Source organism: Podarcis filfolensis, assembly GCF_964270895.1.
Source record: "Podarcis filfolensis genome assembly, chromosome: 3".
Lineage (NCBI taxonomy): Eukaryota > Metazoa > Chordata > Lepidosauria > Squamata > Lacertidae > Podarcis > Podarcis filfolensis.
This window is the reverse complement of record NC_139606.1, coordinates 115,572,220-115,591,937: the sequence shown is the minus strand read 5'-3', so window position 1 is coordinate 115,591,937 and position 19,718 is coordinate 115,572,220. Positions and strand designations below refer to the sequence as shown.

The 19,718-nt window shown below is 46.5% G+C and overlaps 1 protein-coding gene and 1 long non-coding RNA gene across 4 annotated transcripts in view; both read left to right on the top strand.

Annotated features, from left to right (window-relative positions):
- LOC310758748 (uncharacterized protein) overlaps positions 1-19,718 on the top strand; it is a 299,601-nt gene that overhangs the window by 207,132 nt on the left and 72,751 nt on the right. The gene's annotated exons all lie outside the window — the stretch shown is intronic.
- LOC310758790 lies at positions 10,313-15,711 on the top strand. 2 transcript variants are annotated; one of them, XR_014545906.1, is made up of 3 exons: positions 10,313-10,568; positions 13,037-13,123; positions 15,322-15,711. It is a non-coding gene; the product is annotated as an uncharacterized lncRNA (long non-coding RNA). The 2 variants fall into 2 exon arrangements; XR_014545907.1 differs by lacking the exon at positions 10,313-10,568 and adding an exon at positions 11,807-11,948.

The window sequence follows — 19,718 nt, the reverse complement described above, 5'->3', positions numbered from 1 at the left end:
TACCTTCCCAGCAGGAGAAAGTCCCTGAGGAGAAGGCCCCCTCATCTCCACCTTCCCAGCAGGAGGAGCAAGTCCCTGAGGAGAAGGCCCCCTCATCTGCACCTCCCCAGCAGGAGGAACAAGTCTCTGAGGAGAAGGCCCCCTCATCTGCACCTTCCCACCGGGAGCAGCAAGTCCCTGAGGAGAAGGCCCCCTCATCTGCACCTTTCCAGCAGGAGGAGCAAGTCCCTGAGGAGAAGGCCCCCTCATCTCTACCTTTCCAGCAGGAGGAGCATGTCCCTGAGGAGAAGGCCCCCTCATCTGCACCTTCCCAGCAGGAGCAAGTCCCTGAGGAGAAGGCCCCCTCATCTCCACCTTCCCAGCAGGAGGAGCAAGTCCCTGAGGAGAAGGCCCCCTCATCTGCACCTTCCCAGGAGGAGGAACAAGTCCCTGAGGAGAAGGCCCCCTCATCTGCACCTTCCCAGCAGGAGCAAGTCCCTGAGCAGAAGGCTCCGTCATCTGCACCTTCCCAGCAGAAGCAAGTCCCTGAGGAGAAGGCCCCATCATCTGTACCTTCCCAACAGGAGCAAGTCCCTGAGGAGAAGGCCCCCTCATCTGCACCTTCCCAGCAGGAGCAAGTCCCTGAGGAGAAGGCCCCATCATCTGCACCTTCCCAACAGGAGCAAGTCCCTGAGGAGAAGGCCCCCTCATCTGCACCTTCCCAGCAGGAGGAGCTAGTCCCTGAGGAGAAGGCCCCCTCATCTGCACCTTCCCAGCAGGAGGAACAAGTCTCTGAGGAGAAGGCCCCGTCATCTGCACCTTCCCAGCAGGAGCAAGTCCCTGAGGAGAAGGCCCCATCATCTGCACCTTCCCAGCAGGAGCAGCAAGTCCCTGAGGAGAAGGCCCCCTCATCTGCACCTTCCCAGCAGGAGGAGCAAGTCCCTGAGGAGAAGTCCCCGTCATCTGCACCTTCCCAGCAGGAGGAGCAAGTCCCTGACCAGAAGGCCCCCTCATCTGCACCTTACCAGCAGGAGGAACAAGTCTCTGAGGAGAAGGCCCCATCATCTGCACCTTCCCAGCAGGAGGAACAAGTCTCTGAGGAGAAGGCCCCCTCATCTGCACCTTCCCAACAGGAGCAAGTCCCTGAGGAGAAGGCCCCCTCATTTGCACCTTCACAGCAGGAGCAAGTCCCTGAGCAGAAGGCCCCCTCATCTGCACCTTCCCAGCAGGAGCAAGTCCCTGAGGAGAAGGCCCCATCATCTGCACCTTCCCAACAGGAGCAAGTCCCTGAGGAGAAGGCCCCCTCATCTGCACCTTCCCAGCAGGAGGAGCAAGTTCCTGAGGAGAAGGCCCCCTCTTCTGCACCTTCCCAGCAGGAAGAAGTCCCTGAGCAGAAGTCCACCTCATCTGCACCTTCCCATCAGGAGCCACAAGTCCCTGGGCACAAAGTCACCTCTTCTGATGACCCATTTGATGAAATTGATTTTCCTTCAGAAGGTGATCCTGATTCTGAGGAGGAAACCGATTACGATCTCCTTGATGACATCCTTCCTTTCCGTATCCTAAGACAGTTCTTTTCTGGTCTCAGAGGTGGGTATCTATTTTCCTCTTGATATTGAGATTATACAGGCATTCTTACATTCTACCTCCAATGTCAGACACATTATTCCTTTGAATACCCGTTGCTCTTAGCTGGAGGAGGGGAGATTAGTGATGTCCAAATCTCATTAGCCACTGTGAGAACATGATACTGAACTGTAAGAGCCATTGGCCTGATTTGGGAGGCTTTTCTATTTATTTATTTAGTTAGTTAGTTAGATAGATAGATAGATAGATAGATACTTAGTTAGTTTCTTCTGTTTTAATGGGTTCATCCATTTTCAGTCCATGATTTGTCCAGCCACATAGGTCCATGTTTGTAGACTGCCCTGATGTCTCCAGCTCCTCCAGAGCCATATTGCTGTTTTTGGCTCTTTGGATCAAACATCAATTTCAAATCCTGCAATGAAGTTTTCAATCGACATGGGCAGTTTTCTTTGATCCGTTGTGGCCTGTGAGCAGACTGGAATCATTTCCAGTCCTCGCTAGGAGATAATAATAATAATAATAATAATAATAATAATAATAATAATAATAATAATTTATACCCCGCCCATCTGGCTGGGCCTCCCCAGCCACTCTGGGCAGCTTCCATAAAAACCAAAAATACAGTAAAATATCACATGTTAAAAACTTCCCTGAACAGGGCTGCCTTAAGATGTCTTCTGAATGTCAGGTAGTTGTTTATCGCTTTGACATCTGCTGGAAGGGCGTTCCACAGGGCGGGCGCCACTACCGAGAAGGCCCTCTGCCTGGTTCCCTGTAGCTTTGCTTCTCACAATGAGGGAACCGCCAGAAGGCCCTCGGCGCTGGACCTCAGCGTCCGGGCAGAATGATGGGGGTGGAGACGCTCCTTCAGGTATACTGGACCGAGGCCGTTTAGGGCTTTAAAGGTCAGCACCAACACTTTGAGATGCCAGGGATTGGATATGCCATCATCTGCATGCAAACAATGTCTTCCAATCTCCCATCATAGAATTGTAGAGTTGGAAGGGACTCTCACGGGTTATCTAGTCCAACCCTCTGTAATGCAGGAACCCCAACTAAAGCATCCATGACAGATGGCCATTCAACCGCTGCTTGAAAACCTCCAAGAAGTGTCCAAAACTTCCCAAAGGAGACCATTTCACTCTTGAACAGTTCTTACTGTCAGAAAATTTCCCTGATGTTTATTTGGAATCTCCTTCCTTTTAACTTGAAGCCATTTGTTTTAATCATAACAACACCCACCCACACCCCAGAGCAGGAGAAAACAAACGCTCCTTCTTCCATGTGACAGCCCTTGACATATTTGAAGGTGGTTATCATCTCTCAGTCCCCTCTTTTGCAGGTTAAACATCTGTAGCTCCTTCAACCGCTCCTCATAAGGCTTGGTTTCCAGACCTTTGATCATCTTGGTTGCCCTCCTCTGCACACGTTCCAGCTTGTCAACATCCTTCTTAAATTGTGGTGCCTAGCCAAAACAAAAAAAAAAATTTCCTTCCAGTAGCACCTTAAAGACCAACTAAGTTAGTTCTTGGTATGAGCTTTCGTGTGCATGCACACTTCTTCAGATACACTGAAACAGAAGTTGCCAGATCCTTCTATATAGTGAGAAGGTGGGGAGGGGTATTACTCAGAAGGGTGGTGGGAATGGGTGATTGGCAGATAGCTGTGATGAGCCTGTTGACGACTCTTAACGACTGCAATAGGTCTTACAGGAAAAAGCAAGGGGTGAGAAGGTGAAAAATGGCTTTGTCATGTATAATGAGATAAGAATCCAATGTCTTTGTTCAGACCAGGTCTCTCCATGGTTTTAAGTTTGATAATGAGTTGCAATTCAGCAGCTTCTCTTTCCAGTCTATTTCTGAAATTCCTTTGTAGTAATACAGCTACTTTGAGATCTTGTATAGAATGTCCTGGGAGATTGAAGTGTTCTCCTACTGGTTTCTCTGTCTTGTGATTCTTGATGTCCGATTTATGTCCGTTTATTCTTTGGCGTAAGGTTTGGCCTGTTTGTCCAATATAGAGAGCTGAAGGACACTGTTGGCATTTGATGGCATATACAATGTTTAGACATTGTTTAGCATTAGACATGGTATTACAGGTGTGGTCTGACCAAGGCAGACTAGAGTGGTACTATTACTTCCCTTGATCTGGGCACTATACAGTGGTACCATGGGTTAAGAACTTAATTCATTCCAGAGGTCCATTCTTAACTTGAAACTGTTCTTAACCTGAGGTACCACTTTAGCTAATGGGGCCTCCCCACCATGCAATTTCTGTTCTCATCCTGAAGCAAAATTCTTAACCCGAGGTACCATTTCTGGGTTAGCGGAGTCTGTAATCTGAAGCGTATGTAACCTGAAGCATCTGTAACCCGAGGTACCACTGTACTTCTGTTGATACAGCCTAGAATAGCATTAGCTCTTTTTTTGCTGCTCCAAAAAATGTGAAGACCCCTAGATCCTTTGCACATGTACTGCTAGTAAGCCAGGTGTCCCCCATCTTATATTTGTACTTCTTCTTCCTCTTCTTCTTCTTCCTCGTCCTTGACCTCCTCCCAGGCTAAGTTGCCAATCAATGACAGAGTTATGTGTCTCTTTCATTCAGGGGCCCTGCATTGCCGAAAGCTGGGAGGCGTCTGTCGACCAAAAAGAGCAAAATGCAGGAAGGCTCTACAGATCCAGATCCAGTGTGGTCCTGGCAGGAAGTGTTGCTCCCTTTGGTGAACTGACAAATAGCACAAATTTACAAAAGTCAACATGGCAGTGTTGAAACTAAGCCATGCAATGACTGTCAGAGTCAGAAAAGTGAATGCCAACGGGACTTGGTAAACACAACAAATATGGTATAAATCTGTAACTATGCTCAGCATCTTTTTAAAAAATAAAATCAATAAAGGAGCAACTTCCATTTTGTGATCCTCAATCGACCTGATATTTATGGTTGTGTGTGATGTGAGAAATTGTTGTACTGTGTGAGACAGGGTGCGGGAGAGGACCATGGAAAAAGCCACATCTCAGAGGTAAGACAGAGATGCCAACTTGAATAAAATATGGGGGGGGGTGCAGGTAAGCTCTGCTCCACATAATTGATCAGATGGAGCACGCACACACAATTTGAATGGCAATGCCCATCAACTTGGGGGGGGGATTTTATTGGGGGGGTGAATGGACTTTGGCCCCTAGAAGTTGGGTCCTATGGATAGAAGTATGTGCATTGGCTAGGGCGTGGAAAAGGTAAAGCACTAGAGCTCAATATGTCCCTTGAGTCCAGCTCTCATCAGCTCCAGTCAGAAGGAACAGGGTTGATGGGAGTTGTAGCCCAACAATATCTGGAGGGACCAAATGTACTCATCCCAAGCTCATCCCTCATCATTTATAGTTGAAGAAGAAGAAGAAGAGTTTGGATTTGATATCCCGCTTTATCACTACCTGAAGGAGTCTCAAAGCGGCTAACATTCTCCTTTCCCTTCCTCCCCCACAACAAACACTCTGTGAGGTGAGTGGGGCTGAGAGACTTCAGAGAAGTGTGACTAGCCCAAGGTCACCCAGCAGCTGCATGTGGAGGAGCAGAGACGCGAACCCGGTTCACCAGATTACGAGTCTACCGCTCTTAACCACTACACCACACTGGCTCTCAGGCTCCCAGGTAGCAATTAAAAAGGTACAGTTAGGCCATGCCTTGCAGCTCCTATGATATATTTCCACTTTTACCTTCTCCTGCATCTTTGCTTTCTTTCTTTTTTTTTTCAAGCAGAGAAGAAGCACTCCAACACTCTATTCAACTCAGCAGTGTTCACAGTGGATTCTGAAACACAGTCATCTTGCTTCACATAAAAATGAGTCTCTCCTTCACTAGATACCCTCATGTGACCATCGTTAGCCAATCATATAAGAACTACTAGTGAACTCTCTAGTTACCAACTAATCAGTTACCAATCAATCTAATTTAAACACATAGTAATGCATACAAGCATTTACAATTTCCATGAATCAAACTGCTATACTTAACACCTCCTTGGTTCCAAAAATAGTCTCCTAACCTACCCAATAAAAAGCATCATTCAGATTTGCAGTTTGCATGACTCACTAAGGATGATCAGTGCACAATAAAATTCAAAACAGAAACAATTTATTATGCATTAATTCAAATCCCATTTAGTTTAATTAATTCAACAAAGTTGATGAACTTGATGCAGTGTTATCACATACCCTCCAACATTTATCTGATGAAAATAGGGACGTCCCATTCCATAATGATTATTTTACTATTTATACCCCACACATCTTATTGGGTTGCCCCAGCCACTCTGGGCAGCTTCCAACATACAGTCGTACCTTGGTTCTCAAATGGAATGAAAACGTTCGAAAACCAAGGGGCGGCTTCCGATTGGCTGCAGGAACTTCCTGCACTCAATCAGAAGCTGTGTAAGCCACGTTGGACATTTGGGTTCCAAAGAATGTTCACCAACAAGAACACTCACTTCTGGGTTTGCGGAGCCAAAACATTTGAGTCGCAAGGCATTTGACAACCAAGGTACAACTGTATATAAAAGCATAATAAAACATTAAACACTGAAAAAACTTCCCTATACAGGATTGCCTTCAGACAGCTCGGGAGTCAAATAACGCCATACCCTCCAACATTTCTCCAATGAAAATAGGGACATCCTCAGGAAAAGTGGGAACATTCTGGGATCAAATCAGAAACTGTGATGGATTTTCTAAATAAGGGACATCCCTGGAAAATAGGGACACTTGGAGGGTCTGCTACCAGCTTTTCAAAATCTGGTAGTCATTTGCACCTCCAGTGCTCCCCTGCTAAGTAAAAACAACAACAACAACAACAAAACAACAACTTATTTATACCCTGCCCATCTGGCTGGGTTTCCCCTGCTTTAGCTTGTACCTGATTATGTAATTTATCAATGTAATTGTTGCACTGAAATACAATTAAGAAGAAGTATATTAATAGTGAAATAATTATTAAGCTCTAACTTTTGGGCCCCAAGCTATAGCTTGTTTAGTAAATCCAGCACTGGACTGGTTTGGCAGGTGACATTCCCGTTTTTTAATAGGATCTTTAAACTGTTTTGAAATGGTCAATAGGACAAATATGTCAATGGACAGGTAGCAGTCCTGTTTTTCCAGGCCAGCCAGCACAAGATCCCTTACCAAGCCTGTGTAGGGCAAGGAGAATAAAGGATGGGTTGAAAAAGATGCATTTCACCCGAAACAGCTGGAAATAGATGCTTTGATATACTACTGAAGAAGGCCAGTCAAGCCATGAAACAAGTTGAAGCAATTGCATCAGTCTGCAGATTCCAGAAGTCTAACACATTCCTGTCTACTATTTGTGCATCAGTATAGCTCTGTGTGGTGCTGCGGTCTAAACCACTGAGCCTTTTGGGCTTGCCGATCAGAAGGTCAGCGCTTCGAATCCCCACAATGGGGTGAGCTCCCGTTGCTTGGTCCCAGCTCCTGCCAACCTAGCAGTTCAAAAGCACGTCAGTGCAAGTAGATAAATAGGTACCACTCCAGTGGGAAGGTAAACGGTGTTTCCGTGCGCTGCTCTGGTTTCAGTGTTCCGTTGTGCCAGAAGCGGCTTAGTCATGCTGGCCACATGACCTGGAAAAACTGTCTGCAGACAAACGCCGGCTTCCTCGGCCTGTAAAGCAAGATGAGCGTCGCAACCCCAGAGTCCTCTGCGACTGGACTTAACAGTCAGAGGTCCTTTGCCTTTACCTTTTTATAGCTCTGTCTACATTGTATTGCTGTGGTTACATCCAAGGCTACCTAATTTGGCCTTCACATGTCACCACCCAGGTCCAAACTTTAGAGAAGCAATGCAAAATCTAAAAAGGAAGCATTTTGCTCCAGTGATGTAAACATGGTATCATACAGCCTTGGGGTGGGGGCTTATTTGACTTACACAGTTCAGAACATAATGCTCCTTCTGTATGGGCACTTGGGCAGAAGCTTTCCAGAGATAATGGCAATACAGTAGACATTCATTTCCATGAGCAACACATACTTATGGGTGATCAAACAGGTTTTGCGGGGGGGGGGGGGGGCTTCTGGAGCACCACAAAAGCCTGTTGCACCTATGAGGAGCTCTACTGGATGAGGCCGATGGCCCATCAAGTCCAGCATCCTGTTCTCACAGTGGCCAGCCAGATGCCTGGGGGAAGTTCACACGCAAGATTTGAGCACAAGAATAATCTCCCCTCCTGTGGTTTTCAGCAACTGCTGTTCAGAAGCATTGCTGCCTCAAAGTGTCATGGTGTCACGTTGTGACAGAGGCCTTGGACGCATCTAAGGCTCAGCTTCGAGGCTTCCACCAAGGCCCAGCGCGGACACAGGCGTAGCCCAGAAGCACGATGGCCCATCAGGTCCAGCATCCTGTTCTCACAGTGGCCAACCAGATGCCTGTGAGAAGTAAGATTCAAACATGAGAGTGCTCTCCCCTTTTGTGGTTTCCAGCAGCTGGCATTCAGAAGCATTGCTGCCTCAAATTGTGGAGGGGAGAGCAAAGCCATCTAGGCTGGTTGGTTGCCTTCACTGACTCCTGTGTAAGGGAGTTCCACAGTTTAACTATGCACTGCACGAAGTACATACCCTACAGGCTCTCTGCAGCAACAGGAGAAGAGTTTTGTCTCAGGCCTCTGAAATGGCTGCCTTGGACACCTTCCACTCTGCTATACCATCTTGAAGTGAGAAAGTATTTCCTGGACCCAAGCTTAGCATGAATTTTGTATAGCAGCTAGGGATGGAGGGATCAGTTTATTTCGGTTCTCTCAATTTCCAAACTTAAATTCACTTCTCTACATTTTGTAGCAATTAGGGTTTTTTGGTTGTTTTTTTGTCTGAACAGAAACCTCATTAAAATTCACCATCCTTTTAGTCTGAACTTCTTCTAATAACAATATTTTTATAAACTCTTTTGACTAACTTGCACACTTTTTTTTGCAAGCAATCACTCTGAATATAGATGCGTTTTTGTATGTTATAGTAACAAATATCTTCATTTTTATGCATGCTGTCTCCTAAAATGTGCATTCTCGCAAACGCTGGTTGGAGAACTAGATCCTACATTGCAGGGGCTAGGAGATGTCCCCAAGGACCCAACTCTCCTATGATTCTCTATCCCAAAATTCATATAAGTGCGAATTCCAAAGAATCAATGTTTCGGTTGGCATAATTTTTTTTTTTGGGGGGGGGGGGTAAAGTGAGATAAACATGCCTTTACACACATACCAAAGCAATTTCCCCCCAATCCCAATAGCAACAGGCCAACTGCGACCCATAGACAGGGTTTTAGGCAACAATTTCTCCTAATTCTACTTTGAGATGCCAGGGAAGAAACCCGGAACCCTTGGCATTCAAGCTGAGGGGAATTGCATGGTTCATAGGAGCCAAATCCTAGGGGCTGGGCGGCTTCAGGCCCCCCTCCAACAAAATATTTGAGGAGGCTGGGCCACCCCAAAGTTGATGGGCATTGCCATTCAAATGGTGTGTATGTACTGTGTCATGTGATCAGTTATGCAGGGTGGGGCTTACCTGCCCTCCCCCAATATTTTATTCAAGTTAGCATCCCTGGCATGGTTTGAATCCTACCCTCCAGAGCCGGAGAAAACCAGCTTGCTCCATCTTCCATGTGACAGCCCTTTATGTATTTGAATATGGCTAACTTGTCACCTGTCAGTCTCCTCTTATCCCTCAACCGTTCCTCATAAGGCTTAGTTTCCAGACCCTTGATCATCTTCGCCACCCTCCTCTGCAAATGTTCCAGCTTGTCAATTTATTTTCACTTTTAGGAGAACACTTCAATCTCCCAGGACATTCTATACAAGATCTCAAAGTAGCTGTCTTATTACAAAAGGATTTCAGAAATAGACTGGAAAGAGAAGTTGCTGAACTGCAACTTATTACCAAACCTAAAACCATGGAGAGACCTGGTCTGAATAGAGACACTAGATTCTTATCTCATTATACATGATAAAGCTATTTTTAGCCATCTCTTCCCTTGCTTTTTCCTGTAAGACCAATTGCAGTCGTTAACAGTCGTCAACAGGTTTACCACACCTTTCAGCCAATCACCCATTCCCAACACCCTTCTGAGTAATACCCCTCCCCACCATCTCACTATATATAAGGGTCTGGTGACTTCTTTTTCAGTGTATCTGAAGAAGTGTGTATGCACACGAAAGCTCATACCAAGAACAAACTTAGCTGGTCTCTAAGGTACTACTGGAAGGAATCCCCCCCCCCCCCGACAACGGCAGACCAACATGGCTACCTACCTGTAACTAAATATTTTTACTTCTACAGTAGTACCTTGGGTTAAGAACTTAATTCATTCTGGAGGTGCATTCTTAACCTAAAACTGTTCTTAACCTGAGGTACCACTTTAGCTAGTGGGGCCTCCCGCTGCCACCACACCGCCGCCGCATAATTTCTGTTCTCATCCTGAAGCAAAGTTCTTAACCCAAAGTACTATTTCTGGGTTAGCGGAGTCTATAACCTGAAGCGTTTGTAACCTGAAGCGTCTGTAACCCGAGGTACCACTGTATTACTATTACTTTGCTGGAGCTGGACTCTATTGTTGATGCATCCTAGAACTGCATTAGTTTTATTTTTGCTGCTGCATCACACTGTTGACTCATGCCAGACTTGTGGTCCACTAAAAACTCCATATCTGTTTCACGTGGTGTGCTGTCAAGCCAGGTATCTTCTATCCTATATTTGCACATCTATCTAACAGGCACACTAGACCTCTCTCCATTTGCAGTTCCCAGAAACGGATACCCAGAGGCATATTGCAGAACATTGCTTTCTTTGGCATTCGAATCAGGAAGTTGAGAAAACTACAGTCCCCATGAGCCTGGCGGGAAACTACACCTCTGAGCTTCCGTATGGCAGTCATTTTCAGCTCAGAGTCAGATAGGCAGAGAGGCTCTCTTCAAGATCTCCCGGCAACCAATATCCCTCTTCCCCGTCACAAAGGTAAAAGGGTTTTTTCTTTCATTATCCTGTCAAGGTGTGTTTTTCTCTGTGTGCATATTATGGAGGAACTGGCCGGGCACAAGAGTCTCGGGGGTGGGGGGTGGGAAGCAATTGGATAGTTCTAGATTTCCTTTTATTTTCAAAGGCTAAACTCAAAAAGACCATGCAGCTGCAGAGAGTGCTGCGTCAGGGTATGCGTATCGTTGCATGTGACTGCTATTTTGGAATCCATGTGAACAATGTGAAAATTACGAGTGTAATGGAAAGCATCATCGGATGCTGAGGCCAATATCTGATGTATGTGTAAGTGTGAGCCAGCCCATAAGTCATGTGAACACTTGGCACGTGATACGTTATTGCATATGAATGACTTCTGTTGAGACATGAACTTCATTCACTTAAGAGAGAGAGAGAGAGAGAGAGAGAGAGAGAGAGAGAGAGAGATCATTATGAATGCAATTCTATACACATTGACCTGGGAGTAAGACCCACTGAGCCCAATGATATTTATTTCTGAGGAGGCAGATGTGTGTTTGTGTGTGTGTGTGTGGTACTTATTCATAGATATACAGAAATACATACCCATTACAAAGCACTCGTCACAGTCCTTAGTGCACCATTAGCAGTTTAGTCATGCTGGCCACATGACCTGGAAAACTGTCTGTAGACAAACGCCGGCTCCCTCAGCCTGAAAACGAGATGAGCGTCGCAACCCCATAGTTGCCTTGGACTGGACTTAACCGTCCACGGGTCCTTTACCTTTTTACCTTTACCTTAAAATAACATACTAAGGTAAGACAGCTACTTAGTCTAAAAAAAGGACCAAGTCAGAATGAAGAACAAGAAAGAAGACCAGAAAAGGAGAGAGGCCTAAGAAAAAGAGAAATGGAGAGGAAAGGGAAAGACAGGAAGAGCTACCAAAATAAAGAAAAAAGTAAAGGGACTTCTGGCTCTCTGTCCTGCAGCTACATATAATATACATATAATATTACAAGTCTATTTTGTCTTTCACGCACAAAGTCCATAAGAAATTTCCCATCCTTAGCAAATGTCAGCAATTATTTTTCCGTGGTTAGACATGTTAACTTCACCATCTCGGCCAGATCCAATGATTTTATCAGCCATTCTTCTATAGTGGGTACAGTTGTATCTTTCCGTCTTTATGCATATAGCAGTCTCTCTGAGGAGGCAGATATAGAATTGCACTGTGTAACAGACACACACACACACACACACACACACACACACACACACACACAGGTCTTCCTCTTTCAGGCCCCTGTAACTGCCTTCCTACCAACTGACAAATCTGTTCCTCCTTGGAATTCTGAGCAAGCTCCAGTATTTACAGTGCTACTGTCATCACAAAAGGATCCATGGGTGAGGCCCAGTGTGGTGAGCTGGTTAGAATAGGAGAGGGGTCAAGCAAACCTTTTGGGCACATTTGCCATGGGCACCAGCCACAAAATGGCTGCCATGGGGGCGTGGCATAAAGGTTGCCACATCTTGACAGTGCAGAGAAAGAGGCAGGGTCACCAAATGGTGTAGGCACCCCCTCCCTATCTGCCAGTCCATCCATGGCAGAAAGAGTACTTTGATTATCCTTCTGCTTTGGCGATCACTCGTAGCCGAGTAAGATTGCCTTCCATGAACTCAGTCTTAATTGTGTAGGCCATGGGTAGGCAAACTAAGGCCCAGGGGCTGGATCCGGCCCAATTGCCTTCTCAAACTGGCCCATGGATGATCCAGGAATCAGTGTGTTTTTACATGAATAGAATGTGTCCTTTTATTTAAAATGCATCTCTGGGTTATTTGTGGGGCATAGAATTCATTCATTTTTTCCCTTCAAAATATAGTCCGGCCCCCACAAGGTCTGAGAGACGGTGGACCGGCCCCCTGCTGAAAAAGTTTGCTGACCCCTGGTGTAGTCTAATTCTGGATCCACACATCCTTCCACAGTGGGGGCATAGGTTTCCGGGCAGGAGTTGATCATGGTGAGGGTTTGCCAAACGTGCCTTCCTCTTGGCACGTTTCTCCCTTTTGACCTGAGTTCGAGTTTCATCAAAGTCCTTTGGTAAAGGCTGTTCTCCAATTGGAGTGCTCGCAATTGTTGGTGTTTATACTTCATTATCCATCACTGAGTTGGCTCACAGAGAGAAGTTCTTCTCCTGTCTGTCCAGAACTGATGGGAGGGTGGGTGTCCAGTCCTGGCATTCAGTGAAATACAGGCATCTTTAAGGGGGTGTATTCAATGTAGGAGGGTCTAAGCCAGCACAGAGACTGGACAGTAAGAACATCTTGTGTTTCGGAGATTGGTGAGGAGATATTTACTGAGTGCCTTTGTGGGCACCATAGGAGGTACTGAGGCATACTGGTGCCCATGGACACTACACTGGCAACCCCTGGCTTAATAAGTGCACAGATTTCTTATCCAGTCTGCTTTCATCTCAGTGTGTCTTCTTTCTAAGGTTACTGAGACTCCAGCTGAACTTCAGTCATGAAGATCCTTCATTGCCTCTCTGCTGCCATCTTACTATTACTATGGACTGTTCAAGGTGAGCGATGACAGAACATGCGCCACCCCCTACCCCACCCCCCATGTTCATGTTCTGATTTGGCTTGGGATCCAGGATCCAGCTGGATCTGGAGCACAGCTCTAATATTTGTTTTTATTCCATTCTCTAACTCTATTCCCACAGCTGTTTGCAGCAACAATTAAAGCATACAGTGTTACCTCTAGTTACAGACTCAATCAGTTCCGGGGTGCCGTTTGCACCAAAAAAGTGCGTAACTAGAGCGCCGTTTCTGTGCACATGCATGACGCGATAGAGCACTTCTGTGCATGGGCAAAGCTTGCAGAACGCTTCTGCGCACACACGAGTGGCGAAACCCGGAAGTATACACTTCGGGGTTTGCCGCGTTCGCAAGCCAAAAAGACGCAACATGAACCTAGCGCAACACAAAGTATGACTGTACATGCAAAAATGAAATATAATAAATGGGGAAAGCTACAAAATTACAATAGCAGAGAACAGTCAGTCGGGTTAGAATCGTGTTAAAAAATTTCAGGGGAATAAATCATTTATTTGTTCTAATAAAAAGGTAAAGGTACCCCTGCCCGTACGGGCCATTCGTGTCCGACTCTAGGGTTGTGCGCCCATCTCACTTAAGAGGCCGGGGGCCAGCGCTGTCCGCAGACACTTCCGGGTCATGTGGCCAGCGTGACAAGCTGCATCTGGCGAGCCAGCGCAGCACACGGAAACACCGTTTACCTTCCCGCTAGTAAGCGGTCCCTATTTATCTACTTGCACCCGGGGGTGCTTTCGAACTGCTAGGTTGGCAGGCGCTGGGACCGAGCAATGGGAGCGCACCCCACCGCGGGGATTCGAACCGCCAACCTGACGATGGGCAAGTCCTAGACGCTGAGGTTTTACCCACAGCGCCACCCGCGTCCCTATTTGTTCTAATATACTGAGCTAAATATATAGGTTCATTTTTCCTGTTCTAAAACACATACTTGTAGATTCTTAGTATATGTTTCTAAGTCCCCCATGACCACCACAGAAGGTAAGACTTGCCGTATGTGTTACTGGAAAATTTCCAAGAAAGATTAAAAAGAATAATAGCAAAAATAATGAAATAATTGGCCACAGTCTCTGTGTGTTTTACAGATAGATTGCCAAGGAAGGTGGAAGTTGTAGTCATTGCCTAGACTTGACCTCCATTGCTTTCTCCACCCCTGATCTGACTGTCTCCGTATCGCTCTACAGAAGACTATTTACAGATGTTCTCCTTTTCAAATTGCAGTCTGGTACCAATTTCACCGGCAGTCACTTTCCTTATTTCCTTACTTCAGGTGTGCCCTTCTAGCAGATTTGGACACTTCCCTGCTCCCCTGCTTCTGATCAAATTATGCTTCCAGAGATACCCCAGTATCCGCCAGTATCAATCACTGTTAGTGGACCAGACCGAGTTAGGCAAAAGGAAAACACTAACACTGATCTTCTGAGGCAGATGGTTTAAGTCTAAAACAAAGTGGGTTCTCAAGGTTGCTGCAGCCTCACCCAAGGTCGGTAGTTGAGATGCCATCCAAAAAATATAGAGGGCATCAGGTTGGGGAAAACTACTCCACATGTTAGAATCTAAACCAAAGGGTGGTTCAAATGGCAAAAAAGGAAAGCAGATTAACTACAATAGTACCTCGGGTTAAGTACTTAATTCATTCTGGAGGTCTGTTCTTAACCTGAAACTGTTCTTAACCTGAAGCACCACTTTAGCTAATGGGGCCTCCTGCTGCTGCCGTGCCACCGGAGCACGATTTCTCTTCTCATCCTGAAGCAAAGTTCTTAACCCAAGGTACTATTTCTGGGTTAGTGGAGTCTGTAACCTGAAGTGTCTGTAACCTGAAGCATATGTAACCCAAGGCACCACTGTACAAGGAAGAAGTTTCTGATGGTACAAGCTGTTGAATGGTGGGACAGAGGGCCTCAGAAGGTTGCTCACTCTTCTTTTTTTTAGCAGAAGCTGGACTTTATCAAGGGTGCTTCATTTTTGGATGTCCTCCAAAAATCAGATCAGCTTTTGCCCATTTCGTGCCCTTTTAGTGTTTTGGACTCCAACTACAATTGGCCCCATCCAGGGGGTTGGCTAGGGATGATGGGAGTTGCAAATACATGGAAGACATCAGGTTGATGAAGACTGAACTAGGTGGTCCAGCTCTGTGATTCTAAACCTTCTCTTGTTGTTTCTACAGAAGATAGCCCTGCAGACGCCGCACTTCTTACTTGCTCCTCCATGGGAGGGTACTGCATTCAGCCAGTCAATCAGACCTGCCCTTCGGGCCTATTCCTGGATGTGCCCTGCCATTTCAAAAGAGTCTGCTGCTCAAAGATGGGTGATTAGCCTTCATGTGCATCCTTACCCATCTCACCTGTTCTTCAAGTTGGCTGCTGGAAGCTCAGCTGCAATGACTTCTGTCAGCAAGGCCTTCATTGCCATTCTGAAACAACACTTGGGAACAACCAGCATTGATTGTCCAGGAATCCTCATTGATTGTTCAGACCTCATCTAAGATTTTATTTCAGTCATATTTTCATGTATCTATGCTTGGCAAATAAAGTTCCCCTGTGGAAGGAGGGGCAAATTTGTTGGGATGCTGAATGCTTAAAGGTAAAGGTAAAGGACCCCTGGACAGTTAAGTCCAGGCAAAGGCAACTATGGGGTTGCGGCGCTCATCTCACTTTTAGGCCGAGGGAGCTGGCGTTTGTCCACAGACAGCTTTTCAGGTCCTGTGGCCAGCATTACTAAACTGCTTCTGGCACAACTGAACACCGTGATGGAAACCAGAGCGCACAGAAACGCCGTTTACCTTCCCGTCACAGTGGTACCTATTTATCTACTTGCACTGGCATGCTTTCGAAATGCTAGGTTGGCAGGAGCTAGGACAGAGCAACGGGAGCTCACTCCGTCGCTGGGATTCAAACTGCTGACCTTCCAATTGGCGAGCCCAAGAGGCTCAGTGGTTTAGACCACAGCGCCACCCGTGTCCCTGCTGAATGCTTAGTTCAGTACGTCTTGGTATAGACCTCCAAGAACTCTCTGTGGAACCATCCCAAGGCTGTCAGTGTCCTTTGCAGACCAGGATGCTTTGATGCATGAGGATGTAAACCTAAATGACACAGGCTGATTCCAGTAATTCACACAGGGCTTAATTTACTGGGAAGTTCTTCTTCTGCACCAGTCTGGGTAAAAAGGAAAGTAGATGATCTTCCTTTCCATCTCCTGGTTTCACACTCTGCTGCTATGAATGCCACCCAGTGCCAACTCCAGATTTTGAAGAGTCCTTGGGAAAGGTACCCTCATGGTCCCCTCTTTCATGGAAGAAGGGCATCTGCTTTGTAGCAGGTTCAATCTCCAGCATCTCTAGGTAGGGTTGGGGAAAGACTGTTGAAAACTACTGAGCTAGATGGATCCGTGCTCTTATTTAGTGTCAGGGAGCTTCTCATGTCCCTCCCAGTGTGGTGTAGTGGTTAAGAGTGGTAGACTCGTAATCTGGTGAACCAGATGAGCCTCTCCGCTCCTCCACGTACAGCTGCTGGGTGACCTTGGGCTAGTCACACTTCTCTGAAGCCTTTCAGCCTCACTCACCTCACAGAGTGTTAGTTGTGGGGGAGGAAGGGAAAGGAGAATGTTAGCCGCTTTGAGATTCCTTCGGGTAGTGATAAAGCGGGATATCAAATCCAAACTCTTCTTCTTCTTCTCCCTCTGTGTGTTTAGCTCCTTAACACCATACTCCCCCTCCTCTTTTTCATCAGTGCTTGCATTCCAAGCAGAGAGATGGCGAGCAAGCAAGAACTCACACCTACTTCGCTGCCTTCTCACCATCAAAGTTGCCCTGGGCAGGGGGAGAAAAAGGTGAACCAGCCAACTGCAATGGCAAAGAGGAGAGTTGGTCAGGAAAAGCTTTGTTTCATTGAGCACCCTTGGCAGAGGCCTTGTAGCACTGGTGGTGCCCTATATCTGCAGCCTAAGGTATAGCACTTTCACTGCATAGTAGGGCAGCTCACATTTTTTCCAGCACCCTTTCCAGCATCCTAGCCCACCCTTCTTTTTAAAGATAGAATCATAGAGTTGTAGAGTTGAAAGGGACCCCATCTGGTCCAACCCCCTGCATTGCAGGAAAATGCAGTTGTCCCCTATGGGGATTGAACCTGCAACCTTGCCATTAACAGCACCACGCTCTAACCAACTGAGCTATCCAGGCTGGTCACATAATGGATCCTGTCTCTTAATGAGACGATGAAGAGAAAGGTGGAGGAGCTTGACGCTGGGAGGTGGAATAAAGCTAAATCTCAGAGGAGACAGGTTAGGAAAACCAATCTTTAGAAACTAAAAACGTTGGACTCTGGGGAATAAAAAAAATTAAATCTCAGAAAAGGGCAAACAATGATCAAGGGGATGGAGCAACTGTGAGGAAAGGGATGTTTTAGTTTAAATAAAAAGCAAATAAGAGAAAATTATACAAGTTGATAAAATTATGCATGGGATGGAGAAAGTGAATAGAGAAGAGGTTTTTCTCCCTCTCTTATAACTCGTGGACATCCAGTGTAGCTGAATGTTGGACGTTCCAGGACAGATAAAGGAAAATGCTTCTTCCTGCAGTGCACAGTTAAACTGTGGCCTCCAACTTAAAGGTAAAGGGACCCAGGACCATTAGGTCCAGTCGTGTCCGACTCTTGGGTTGCGGTGCTCATCTCGCTTTATTGGCCGAGGGAGCCAGCGTACAGCTTCTGGGTCATGTGGCCAGCATGACTAAGCCGCCTCTGGTGAACCAGAGCAGTGCACGGAAACGCCGTTTACCTTCCCGCCGGAGCGGTACCTATTTATCTACTTGCACTTTGATGTGCTTTCGAACTGCCAGGTTGGCAGGAGCAGGGATCGAGCAACGGGAGCTCACCCCATCGCGGGGATTCAAACCACCGATTTTCTGATTGGCAAGTCCTAGGCTCTGTGGTTTAACCCACGGTACCACCCGCGTCCCTTGGATGGCTTTAAAAGGGAATTGAACAAATTCATGGAGGATGAGGCCTTTGGCCTGATCCAGTTGGATCTTCTTTTGATCCTATCAATATTGAAGACCACACTGTTCTAGAGACACAGCACTGCTCTCTCTTGGGGAATGCCTGTGTTTACAAATCCCAATTGCTTTGATAGCATCTCTTGCAAGGTCATGACATGTACTTCTCCCATAAGGCTGCACCTTCTGTCCTGGAATCAGGAAAGAACCACAACTACACAGAGTCTGCAGATGGTTTTCTGATGCAATTCTTTTGAGGCTGAGGTACATGTTGACATTGAGGCCATCAGCAGGCATCTAAGCTGTAAATCTTAACTAGGTTTCAGCTGGAATTGTTTCATGAAAGAATAGCACTTCCCACAGGGTGCTGAGAGTTCTCTCTCAACTTCGTTTGGCAGGACTACAATTCTTGCGATTTCAACGAGAACCGACATGGAAACATGAATGGGACCAATCCAGTTTAGGTCTAGGAAGCAGACATGTTATAAGAGACTAATGTGTTTATTTATATATTTGGGAAATTCCTCACTATTTCCTTTTCCAAGGAGCAGATACATAGCTTGAGGCCACTCTTAGAATCATAGAATTGTAGGATTGGAAGGGATTCCAAGGGTCATCTAGTCCAACCCTCTTCAATACAAGAATCACAACTAAAGCATCCCTGACAGATGACCACCACCTTGGGCCCTTCACTGATGCTGGAGGCACAAGTGGGCTCCCAAACACTGTGTGCCAGCTGTGACTCTAATCTGGATGGTTCAGAGGTCTATAGGGTGGTACATAAATTCTAATCATCATCATCATCATCATCATCATCATCATCATCTAGGTTGGATTACTTCAATGTGTTGCAAGGTGGTTCAGAAACTACAGCTAATGCAGAATGTGATGTCTAAGACCAGACAGTCTGAACACATAACTCCAGTTCTGGCCTGCCTACGAGTGGCTCTCTTTAGGCAGTCAGGATGGCAAGGCAAGGCAGGATCAGAACATGGGAGAGGAACAAAGGAGAGGTATTTCAGGACCATGGTTAGCAATCCTGAAGCTGAGACTGGACATACAGATTGACTCAGTGGTGCCATGGAGCAACTGATCATCTGATTGTTGGTGCTATGCAAGCCCCGATGACCAGCTGATTGCCAGCCCTTGCATAGGACTTTGCAGGTGCCACCAATCAACTGATCAGTGCTGCCTGCAAACTTCCTTTTGACCCAGCTGCATCTTTACCTGCCCCACATCTGGTGCCATATATGATATCAGCTTTAGGCATAGCTTGACGGAAACAGCCTCCTAGGCCAAATAGGGAGACCCAAAATACCTGCAGGCTGTGGGTTCCCCACTGCTGATCTAGATGCTGGAGTTCCATGCTGTGAGGCCATCTTCCCATGTCTCTCCTGATCCTCCAAGAAGTCTGTGGGACATCCATGGATCACTGTAGTTTGGAGGTAGATGCCTCTCTTCAGAGTTCAAAGGAGAAGATGAGGTCTCTGTTTATTGTGGCACCCCGTGGGCTCAACCAGGGAACGGGCCCATTTGCTCTCCAGAGTCCTTCACTGGAGGACTCTGCCTCTGGG